Raw genomic sequence first — 12,667 nt, forward strand, 5'->3', positions numbered from 1 at the left:
TCAGGTGCAGATCTCAGCTCTGTCACCTCCCAGCAGCATGTAACTGGGGAAATTGCACGACTGCTCTGTGCCTCAGTGTCCCAGTTCTCACAAATGGCACTAAGAACATCGCCTGGTGGGGGGGGGGTGAGGACTGCTGCAGGCACTGAGCAGAGCATCGGGCAGAGGTGAGCACTCTGCCTGTGTGACTTCTTAGTGTTTTATTTATTTGTCATAATGCTGTTATCTCCTCTTCTGTTTCCTCTCCTTGTGCCTGGGCTTTGAGACACCGATGCTCCCACCCACTTCCCTCCCCCTTGCTTCTCCCTGAAAGGATGGCAGATGGTCTTCTGGCCCCTGAATCAGTGCCGACTGCCTCCTTCTGCCCTCCACACCTACCTGATCATCACCGTAGAGAATCAAGCACTTGTCTGGATCCTCATAACTAAAGCAAAGAATGGAAAAGGAAAACATCTTCAGACAAGAACAACAGCAGCTCGGGGAGCGGGAGGCTGACGAATGTCCTTGATATCACACCTGCGTTCTATTTGTAGAACACTCAAATGTGGAAGTAGGCACTTGTTTACTTCGCCCAGGTCAGAAGTAATTTCAGATTTCTCCTCGTTTAATCATCTACTTCCATTGTGCGGGTTCATAATTAAAATGAGAAACTTATTTATAAAGCTAGTGCCGGAGCTGAGAGAGAACTGTAAGGAGATGCTTCAGCTGATGAAATCTCTGTGAATTAAACCCTAAACCACACTGGCTGTTCTGGGAGGAGAGGCAGGGATTTCCCTGACCAGGCATCTCCCGGATCAGATGGGAGGTGGAGAGAGCGGGGAAGAGGCGACGGGCTCCCCGATCCTACTGTACAAGATGGGGAGTGAAGACGTTCCTCCACCGGACAAGCAGGTTTTTATGGGGAAATGCCACACTACTCCACTTTGGGTAAGTGGCTGGCTCCGAGGGTAGGGTGCCCACTGGCTGGTGCCGGGACCAGAGGGAGGGAAACAGCTGCTGATGGAGGAAGACTTGAATGTGCAGGGAGTTGGCCTGGAGAAGGGATGAAGAGGCCAAGAAAGAGCAAGGGAGGGGATGGGGAGGGTACCTAGAAAAATCAGTAATACCTACAAAAACCACGCAATGCTCAGTGAGGTTGGATTTCTTGTCAAAACCAGTGAAGGGGCCAAGCGGATGCAACAAGTAGAGGCCCTGCCAATATCTGGGAAACATTAACAATACAGCTACAAGGCTTATTTGACATTATGTGGCTACATCACATTTTGGGGGGAAATACAGTTGATGTACAGTATTATGTTAGTCTCAGGTGTACTGCATCATGATTTGACACTTGCATGCATTATGAAATAATCACCATAAGTAACCATCTGTCCCCATGTGCGGCTACATTAAACTTGACAAATAATTTGTCCTCTGTATTAATTTATTGCTCTTTTATTTCCAAAGACAGAAGGGACCTACCAAAGACATTTCTTTCCCGTGTCAGCATCAGAAATCTGTGCATGTCCTAAACACCTTAATTGTTGTCTTCTGGACACTAGGAACTGGCCAGCGGGTGTTGTTTCCCTCTCTTTTCTGGCTTCTAGGAAACTCAAAGAAAAATATGCTATTCATTTCTAAAACTTGTTTATGGAGTCATGAAATATATTTAGTTCACTGGCTTTGTCTTCCTATATAAATTTTTTGCCTTCGCCCTCATTCGTCTGTGTGTATGTGTATTGTCTCTTATTCTATTCTATATTCATTGCTGACAGCAAGAGTCCCCAAATCCTCTTTCAGATTATGAGGTTATTAATAAATAAAAACACAAATAAATGGATTTTTTGCTTATTCTGGAAGTTCTTACACTTTAATCTTTTACTGCATAGAATATTCCTTAGGTTTTGCAGTCAGATCTGTTATTTAATCTTTTCTGAACCTCAGCGATTAGAGTTCTCCTTTTGCAAAAGACTTTTTTCACCTCCATTATTATTAAGATGTTCTCTTCTATTTTCTTCCAGTATCCACTTTAAAAATATTTAGACCTTTACTTGGAATTTACTTTTATGTATATTGCAATTTAAGGACTTGATTTTTTCCCCTGAAGAAATAGCCAACAATTACTTATTTGACTGTCCTCCCTCCCATTTGAAGCGCTTGTTTTACCAAACACTGCTTCCCCTGTACACACAGATCTGCCATTGATCTGTTTGTCTCTCCTTTGCACCAGAATTTTACCTCTTTCCTTTACTGTAACTTAACAGCTTGCTTTGATAACTGGTAGTTCCAGTCTTTCCTCGTTATTCCTGTTCAACTTTTTTCTGGGCTATTTTCACATATTTACTCTTCCAGATGAACTTTAGAATCAACTTGCTGAGTTTCAAAACAATCTCTTAGATATTTTGGGTGGAATTCCATTGAATTTGACATCTAATTTGGGGAGAGATGACGCCGTCACAATATTGAATTTTCCTACCCAGGAACATAGTTGTTCCCCATTTGTTTGGATTTTCTTTTACGTTTTTAGAAAGGTTGTTATTACTCTAGTTATATCTTACACATTTCTTGTTAAGATTATTTCTAGAAATATTCAGTTAGCTACCTGTCTATTTCTTCCTCAGACAAAGAGGAAGTGAGACAGATAGTAAAGAGTCAAGTTCCTCACGGCCAAGGTATTCCTGTGATGCAGCAGAGATCTGACATACCTTTTACTGGCAAAGACCAGCTCAGCCCAGGCATGATGCTGGAATATTAAGAAACATTTGGGCGGTTGAGTAAATTACAACAATAAAAAGTCATACATGTCCCTCAAAAAGACAAAGACCAGAGGCTCTCCACTAAACTATCAAAAAGACTTGTTTGGATCACCCAATTTTCTCTATTCTTCATATTTTCATAGATTTAAAATATAAAATTCAGCTCCTTGCACACATTGTCATTCTCCTTCAACACAACTTTTTGATAATTCTTGGGATTTTAATCTCAATCATAAATAATCTCTCCCATCCACCAGTTTCTCATTTCCTTGACCTACCTCTCAATGGTCTTGTCTTCTATCATACTTCAACCACTCACTGCCATGGTTGTACCATTAGATTTTTGTCATCAGTAATTCCTGGAACCCCTCCAGAACCTCCATTTCAAACATCTCACCTCCAGTCTTTCTACTTTATTCGCAATACGTTCCAGCTTTAATTCTAGGACTTTCAATCCATTGATCCCAACACATTTTCACTGTCCCTGACCCTTCCGTGCCTCACTTTCTGTCATATCCGGCTTAAATTCCATGGTCAGTTATAGCCGCTCCCTCATATATACCCCTAACTCTCTCTTTTGCTGTTGTTTTCTCTCTGCAAAAGTACACCCCTGGTTCAAATTGACTTTCCACCTACCCCTGCACACATGCCCTTGAAAATGTGGCTGGAGACAAACCATACACTGTGCTGAGCGGTCTGACTTCAAATCCGTGACCACAAACCACAAGTAAGTTCTTCGTGTTTCCTGGCAGCCCTCCCTTGTCTCCCACTCTCCAAGGCCATTTCATACTAACTTTGCGCTACAAATCTCCTCATCTCTTCCCGATGCCCATTTTCAGATGAAGACCTTGCTTCCCAAGTCATCAGGAAAATGGAAATCCTCAAAAGAGACCCTCCCCCAGAGCCAACTGCACATGGACCTACCCATTGGGGCTTCCTTTGGGTCCCAGGCTCCTCCCTGGGGTCAACTTGGGCACTGGGTCCCATCCCCTCTCGCCTCCCCAAGGCTGCCGTTCAGCACTGCTCCCTGATCTCTCCTGCACCGTGGATAACCTGGATCATTCCCATCAGCACATAAACGTGCTCTTACTTCTCTCATCACGGAAAATTAAAAAGACTTGTTTTGACCCCGGACCCCACCCCACTGTCATCGCATTTTCCTCCTTCCCTTTACAGAAAAGTTACTAGAGAGGAGCTGCTCCTGTTACCTCCATTTGTCTCCTCCTATTCCCACTCAACAGCATTCCCATCTGGCTTGTCCACCTTGGACAAACTGCAGTGACCGCCAGTGGAAAGTCTGGGTCCTCGTCTTTCTTGCAGCTGCGCTTGATGCTGGTCACCCAGGTTTGAGTGCCCAGGACTCAGCCCTTGCTACCTGCACGGACGCCATCTGCCAGCGCATCCACCGGCCTTGTGGCTTTGACTCCACCTCTTTATGCTCATTAGCATGTGACTCCCATCCCCCCAACGTGCACACGCTGACCGTCTTGAATTTTCTGATGCCCTCAGCTGCTCCTTCTTTCTTCACAGCACTTAGCACTTTCTAACACCCTACATAATCATCTATTGCATTGACTGTTTATTATCAGGAAGCCAGGTTCCACTGGAGTAAGGGTCCTTGCTTATTTTATTCACTTAACATAGCCAGCGCGCCCAGAGCAGGGTCGGGCCCATAATGAGCTCCACTGATCTCTGTTGCTGACACAGCCACGTGTCCCGGGCTGGCCACACTGAACTCCCCACGCACACCAGGCCCCACCGCGTAGACCCAAGCCTCGCCTGGGACCCCTGTGGCTCACAGCTGCTCCCCACTCCAGTCCCTCCCCCAGTGGTGCCTAGTGAGCTCTGCCCCGTCCTCCCAACCACAAGCCTTCTAGGGCCTTCTGTGCTGTATTTGTTCGAGGTGGATACCGGTGTCTGGCCTGCATGCTGCACCCACCTTCCCCGCTCACCCCTCCCTGCTTGGCCTCCAAGCCTCAGCCGGTGTCACAGCCGGACCTGGAGGCCACAAGTCTCCCTTTCTTGGTCCCAGTGATCTGGCTGCACATTCCCTGCTGCCTGCCATTTATTCCTTCTTTCTTCAAATATTTACTGAATATATACCATGTGCCCAGCACTGTTCTAGGCTGACGGGATAGAAGCGAGAAAGCACTGCCACTGTGGCACTGATATTCTAGTGAGGAGACAGGTAATAAATAAATAACAAAATAAATATATCATATGTCAGATGATGATACTTGCTATGGAAATAAAGCAGGGAGAGGAATATAGCCAATATTTTACAATAACTATAAATGCAGTATAACCTTTAAAAACTGTGAGTCACTGTGTTGTACACCTGTAACTTATACAGTGCTGTACATCAACTATATCTCAATTAAAAAATCATTAAAGCAGGGTGAGGGCAATAAGGAATTCTGGGTCTGGGAGTGGGGTGATGTGCAGAATGTATCCTCATGGTCAGAGAGGCCTCTCAGAGGAGTAGGTGACACTGGATTGAGCCACATGGATTTCAGAAGGGAAGGTTAGCCCTGGAGAAGAAGATGGCAGGTGCAAAGGCCCTGAGGTGCAAATGTGCTTGGGATATTCAAAGAGCAGCAAGGCATGCAGAGGCCTGGAGCAGGGTGGGCGAGCAGGAGGGTCCTAGTAGGGACAGAGTGGCGTGGAGGAAGCATAAAGTGGGGAGAATTTCCCCTGGAACAGGAGAGTCTCTCTGGGCTGGGGAAAGCAGGAAGAGCAGAAGAAGAGCCACAAGGAAAGGGGAGGAAGAGAGGCTGAGGGTTCTAGTGGGCACCCAGCCCAGCTTCCCAGAGGGGCTGCCAGGCGGAGCAGTGGTTCCTCAGGAGCAGGAGAGAGGTGGCCGCATGGAGCTCCAGGCAGATGTGCCACCTGCAGCCTCGTGCAGAGTCTTGTGTACGAGATGGCCACAGCCCTGAAGGGGTCTTGATGATGGCTTCCCCCCAGTGGGTCCCTGAACTGTGGCACCATGTCGGTGGGGGAACCCCTGCAATGACTAATATTATGGTGGGGAGCTCAATAGAATTGAACTTGAGTTTTGGAAAATAAAGTAAGGTTCTATTTCTTGCACATCCAAGGTTACAGACTAAGATTGACACTTGCTACGTTATTCTAAGTACATGAAAATCAGGGGAAACAAACTGCGGGGCACCCCTGGCTTATCTTTCACAAATCTTTGCCCCGGGATGTTAGCATAGTTTTTCTTACAACAAGACTTGAAGAAATGGCAAGAGCTGCCTTACATGGAGATCTCTACTCTGCTGTTACCCCAAAAGGAGGATCTGAGTCTGCCTCAAAGCGCGCAGTCGCTGACTGCTCTGAGAGAGACTCCGGTGGTATTTCTGCTAAAAAAAAAAAAAAAAAAAAAAAATCCCAGAAACACACCCATCCAGAGTATCAGAGCCCAGAAGTTACTCATGTCACTCTGCACCTCCGGCAAGAGGCCAGATTCCTGGAGTTGGAGGCATCTGAAACACTTCACTGCGCTGCAGTAGCAGCGATAGACACGAGCGATAAGGATCTGGAGAGATCGAGGTTTTCAAAGAGGCTGTCTTTGATTTCTTTTTAAGATGCAAAGAGGCCCAATTTGGGACTGATGAGTTCCTCCCTTCTTCAGAAATCTCTGTAGCTAATCCGTGTGTTTTATTGTCAAAAAGGGCAGCAAGCCTCTCATCTCACTTGGGAGTTAGGGTTAGAGGAGTTTTATCTGACTAGCTGCCGCCCAGGGATTCAGGAGAGCATTTTATCACATCTAATAACCTGAAGCTGTCATACAGTGCTGAGGACGGGGCCCCAGACCCCGGGCGAACTCAGCACATGCTGCTGGAAAGAACACGGGCACCAGAAACCGGAAACACCCAGCAGTGCTCGGACTGGCTCCAGGTTTCCTTTCTCTGAAGTTTTCTAAATTGCAAAGCATTATTACAAGTGAGTCAATTTCTGACAAGTCTTGGTATTCTAAATCCTAATGATTCTCCCTTGTCCATATTTTTGCCCCCTCCAGATTGCAGCAGGATAAAGCATGGAATAAATTTCCTGGTTTTCCCCTTCAAAATGGAGAGGATCATGGAGTCCCAGTTATGAAAGGTGATGAGGAGACTGAGACCAATGACAGCTGTCCACAAGGGGCCAATCAGTGCAAAAGAGAGAAAGGCCAGTAGGATAAGAGATCACACTGGATGTGTCTCTGGTTATTGAAGTTAGAGTCTTCTTTTCTAGACGTCAGCCTTCCAGAAACAAGCAAGTGGATGGATCCTCAGTGCTCCCAATTCAGAACTCGGCTAAGGAAAGAAGGCAGGCCACTTTTTACTCAGTGCACTCTTGACCCGAATGGAATTGGCAGTACTAAGGCACTGAAGGCTGGCTGGGATTCTGTCCCGTATATGAGAAAGCTCATCTGGGGCAGCATGGGGCTTACTGTGATGGATGAACCATGTCTTGAGAGAGCCAGCCAACGTCGTAACATCACCCTGGATGAAAACCAGAAAACAATGGTGATACTGATCACTTTTGTACTTCAAGGAAGCTGGCACAGAGTGCAGATCATGTGACAAGCATCAGTGTCCAAAAAGGCCTTGACCCATTGGGATAGGGACCAAATACCATTTGTTCAAGACTGTGAGCAGAGCATAGTCAAATCTGCCCAGAGCTTGTGGGCCAAGTTGCAAAGAGGAGAGACTGGAGGCAATGAGCCATTCAACTAGAATATGTAAGAAATTGTGGGGACCCACACTGGGACAGTAATACAGAAGTGAGAGGAGAAAAGGGACCAGAACTGGTCAGTAATTGGACGTAGAAGGTGAGGTAGGGTGGAAGCAACCACAGAGATTTCCAAGGTTTTCAATTTGAGTGATGAGATGGGGGCTATAATCAAGACAGAAAACACAGGAAACACTGCAGAATCCAGGCGGAGGGCAGTTGTATTTTGACACTTTGTTTTTTGTTTTTAAATTAAATTTAAAGTATAGTAGATTTACAATGTCGTGTTAGTTTCTGGCGTACAGCATAGTGATTCAGTTATACGTATATGCTCCTTTTCATAGAGGTTATTACAAGATATTGAGTATAGTTCCCTGTGCTGCATAGCCGGACCTTGTTGTTTATCTATTTTATATATATTAGTTAGTACTTGCAAACCCCAAACTCCCAATTCATCCCTCCCCAGCCCCTTTTTATCCTGGTAACCATAGGTTTGTTTTCTATGTCAGTGAATCTGTTTCTGATTTGTAAATAAGTTCACTTATGTCATTTTTTAAGATTCCACATATAAGTGATATATGGTATTTTTCATTCTCTTTCTGGCTTACTTCACTTAGTATGACAATCTCTAGGTTCATCCATATTGGCTTTATTTCATCCTTTTCTATGTCTGAGTAGTAGTCTGTTTATACATATATATATATATGTGTGTATGTATCTTCTTTATGCAGTCATCTGTCAGTGGACATTTAAGTTCTTTCTATGTCCTGGCTATTGTAAATAGTGCTGCTATGAACATTGGGGTGCGTGTGTCTTTTCATATCAGGGTTTCCTCCGGATATATGCCCAGGAGTGGGATGCTGGATCACATGGTAAGTCTATCTTTAGTTTTTTTTAAAGGAATCTCCATACTGTTTTCCACAGATGACACTTCAGTTTTGAAAGGCCTGTAGGATATCCAGTCAAAGATGAATCTAGGCACTACAATAAAGCATGATTGTCTCAACAGATGCAGAAGTGTTTGACAAAATTCAATATCCTTTCATGATAAAAAAAAAAAATCTCTCAGCAAACTAAGAATTGAAGGAAAGTACCTCAACATAATAAAGGTTTCTTCCAAGAAATCCTCTGGGGTGGCAATATCATATCCTTTAGTTAGTAAAGTGTTTTCCCCCCCTTCTTCTGTTGTTAGTTTATTTTATGTTCAAAGAGGGCAATGTCTTGCCCTAGGTTAGCAGACAAATTAGCAGTAGATCAAGCGGGGATTAAAAAAAATACTTATTTTTTATGTTTTTACCTGTTTAGTCAAAAATAGCTATTGAGTGTCTTCTATGCTCTAAGGGCTATTAGGCAGATGCATTTATCACTCATCACAAACATTTCTCTTGCCTTCCTGTTTTGTTTTTACAGCTAAAAATTTAAGGCTGAGACATACCTTAGAGTGTGTCTACAGTGGTGAGAAAGCAACACAAAAGTTCTACGTGAAATTGTATATTAAAGGTAATCACAGAGTGAGCTCTGTACATGGCAATTAGTTTACAATGTGCTCCCACAAACGCACTCAGACACCGTGATTAATGCTCCCTGGAGCCTTCAGTCCCTGTAACTAGCTATCATTGTAACTACCAGAACCCTGCTCTCCCAGGATATTATGATAAATACCATGTTGGTTCTAATATTGCTCTAAGTGATTAGGTCTAGGGGTGAGCAGGGGTGGTGAGATGAAATGGAGATAAAATGCAAAGTTTACGTTCTGGCTGCTTAGCTAGAAACCAGAAAGAAACCAAGTCAGCAATCCTTAATTGAGATTTTAGGGTGACGCAGAGACATCTTCCCCAACCCTCCAAAACATACCCATGCACAGTATGTGCAAAGGCCATGAAATGGGAAACTGCTGAGGGCGTCTGAGGAACTGAATGAGGCCAGGGGGACCAGTGCTCCAAAGTCAGGGAGCTAGTGGAGTGGGAGAAGGTCTGAAGAGGTGAGGGGACAGAAGGCCGGTGGGCCATCGTGCGCTGTTCATGCTGCCCCCAGCCTGCTGGAATTGGAAGAGGAAGGGCGGACGGGGCGCGGAGCTCCCGTCCGCTCGGGGCTGCGTGAGGGCCTAGATCTAGGGCACGCGTCTCCTCCTCACCTCAGCCCGGTGAGGCCAGCCTTCTCATCTCCGTTCTGCAGATGGCCCCTGCGGTTGAGCGTGAAGACAGGACTTGCTCAGTTCCCCAGAGATGAGTAAAGGGGCAGAGATGTGAGTCCACCACAAAGTCCTTGCCTCCCCGGAGACCCCGCGCTGCCCTGCCGCGGGTGCTGGGGTCTGGCCAGTGCTGGTGGAGGCAGCAGGCAAACACAGCCAGGCTGAGCGGCACTCGCTCTGCTGGGCCAGCACAAGTTCTCTCAGAGGTGTCTTTTTTCTTTTCTCATCAAAGTGTCCTTTCTTGAAAGCAGTGATAACACAATGTATCAATTTCAGGAAACTCTCCGAGATGTCTTGACTAAAAGGCAATCAGTCTGCCACAACTCAATAATGCGCTGCCCTCACCCAGCCAGGCTGGGCACCTGGGCCCCTTAGCGCGGGCCAAGGCTCCAGCCCCCTCCTGCCCCGGGGGTCCCTCCTATGGAGTCCAGTGGGTGGCCCTCTGGGAGGGATGGGGCCTTGGGTGGGGCTGCGCATGCGCACGAGGGGCGCTGGGGGAGGGCTCTGCCTGGCTTTGTTCCATGGGAACACCCTTGGCAACAAATTTGCTTTTCAGTCACTTCCTTCCAAATTCATCAGCTCTTCTGTATATTTCTCAATATACAAAATAATTAGTAGAAGAAAATTGAATGAAAGATATATTTTACTGAAATCGTTGAGCTGCGAGGAAAAGGAAGAGAAGGAATGAAAAGGTAAATTAAAATTAGATCCTTCTTTAGAAATCAGTAAGAGATCTCTGACTTGGTCATTCAACAAATGCTTCTTGAGAGCCTACTATGTGCCGGTTGGTGTGTAGGTACTAGAGAGCACACGGCAGACTGAGGCGTCAGTGCCGCCAGCACGTTCCTCGGGACCTTCTGCCAGTGATGTCCGCAGGGCCGCCACAGCCACAGGCTGGGGAAGCTCCCAGGGGGACACTGGCTTCTGGGTATGCAGCAGATTCGGGGAATCCACAAAGATAACATTTGGGCCCATAAAGAACGGTAGGATTTCTGCAGGAACCACGTGCTCTGTGACACTGTGAAAGCCACTGGGAACCATGTCTTATTCATGTGTGTCCCCATATCCAGCAAGGTCAGGCGCATAGTAGGTGCTCAACAAGGTTGGATGGGGAACGGAGCAGCATCTGGAGCAGTGTGACAGTGACTAGCTTGGCCCAAGCTGAAGACTCTCTAGGTTGAGGCTCAGTGTGGAGGAAGGCTGGAATGGCAGAGGGGGCTTGGATGCCATTGAAAGGTGTGGATATTCTTGGAGAGAGAACTGGCAACCATGAAAAAGCAGAGTAACATGGTCTGAGTCAAGTTTCAGGAAAATTAACCCAGCCACATTTAAAATACAGATGAGTTCATAATTAATAATAATTATAATTCATGACCAGAAAACATTTCACCTCTTTGGACCTTCCATTACCACATAGATACAGGAAGGTCCTTCCTTTCTGGGCACTACTGTGACGTGACATGGTCATGACAGGCGCCATTGGAAGTCCCAGCACTTACTGACTGAGCACAAGTGAACATCACTGCCCAAGGAAAGAGGAGGAAAGATTTGGTGCTCAGGTGAGAGGAGCCCACAGGAGGCCTGGCTGGCCCTGGAGATGCCTCTTTCTTACTGGTAGGCCAGTTTCAGAGGGACAGCTTCCAGGCCACCAATCTGACAGTAGGGCTCCAAGTTAGAGAGTTCATACAGCTGGAGCTCACGGTTTCTGTTCAAAGATCAAGGGTACTTGGAGTAAACTTAAAGTTCTCATGTTGCTTTTGTAGAGCACTTTTTATATCACATGGACTCAGCAAAACAGAAACACCTGATGAGTGAAACGCCTGCCTTCCTGAGCGCCGCCTTTCGCTGAGCTTGAGGGCTCCCTCCCCAGTTCTACCATTTGGGGACATCTCTTCTGCCTGGTTCTAAACTGGCCACGGGGCCCGTTCTTCCCTGGCAGTTTTCAACAACATGGATCCTGGATGCCAATAGTTGGGGCATCGGTTCCCAGCATACCACAGCAGCTCCCTCATCTGTAAAACCGGGCTCATACCGGTTCCTGTCCTATAGGGGAGTTACAGGGATTAAATGAGCAGATGTGTGGGAAAGTGATCAGTCCAGCACCTGGGACTTCTGAAGTGCTCAAAGATGTGAGCTGAGTTTTGCTGCTGATAATAAAGATGATTAGATCTGCAAAGTGGAGGGTTGAGGCCTCTTTCTGTAACTAAGGGGTTAAGTCAGTTCCCCTCTCACTCTGCCTTCCTAACCTGTTCTTGTGACCCTTCCCTCCTATGCTAGCTTGTCGACCCTGTAGCTGACCGAGAGAAGGACAAGTCTGTGGCTGTAAGAAAAACAACTTACTGCTTCAGCCTGTTTGCATGGAGCACACAGGGGTCACTCCCTAAATTCCAAAGACTTGCCTTGCCCTCAGTGTTAAACATCTTTTTTCCATTTCATTTCTACCTGCCATGCAGCTCAAGAGTGGTTCCCCGCTGCCAGGGTCATATGCTTTGCCTCATCTTCTGATTTGCCAGCTCATAGAGTCTCTAGGAAGTTACTGTTTTAATCTCTGAACTTCTATGTGTGTAAAAGACGTGATAATAAATTTACTGAGTGTGCTTTCTAAAATCAAGCTGGGCTGAATTTATAAATCCAAATTTGTTGCTTTTTAATGGTTAACATTAATTATTACTAATGTACTTTAATATATTAATAAATATATTCTAATAATTAAACTTAACATTAAATTTGATTGTATTTAATAGCCTGGATGATCTGAGGTTGTATTAACCATTTGTTCCCTAAGGTGGTTGAAGCGGAGGGAACCAGGTCCTGCTAAAGGAGACAAGTCTGGGCTTGGGAGGGGTCAGAGGAGAGGGGAGGAGTCAGTAGGCAAAGAACCACCGTCAAGCCCCGCCCCCTCATTTAGCCACACCCCTAGTTCCTTGCTAAATAGCCTGATTCCTCAGCCAGGACACCACCCGCTCACAGGTCACAGTTCACCCTCCCCCAGTGTTGAACTTGCTTTGCTTCACCGTTGATTTGA

The sequence above is a fragment of the Camelus ferus genome, chromosome 14 (genome assembly GCF_009834535.1).
Source record: "Camelus ferus isolate YT-003-E chromosome 14, BCGSAC_Cfer_1.0, whole genome shotgun sequence".
Lineage (NCBI taxonomy): Eukaryota > Metazoa > Chordata > Mammalia > Artiodactyla > Camelidae > Camelus > Camelus ferus.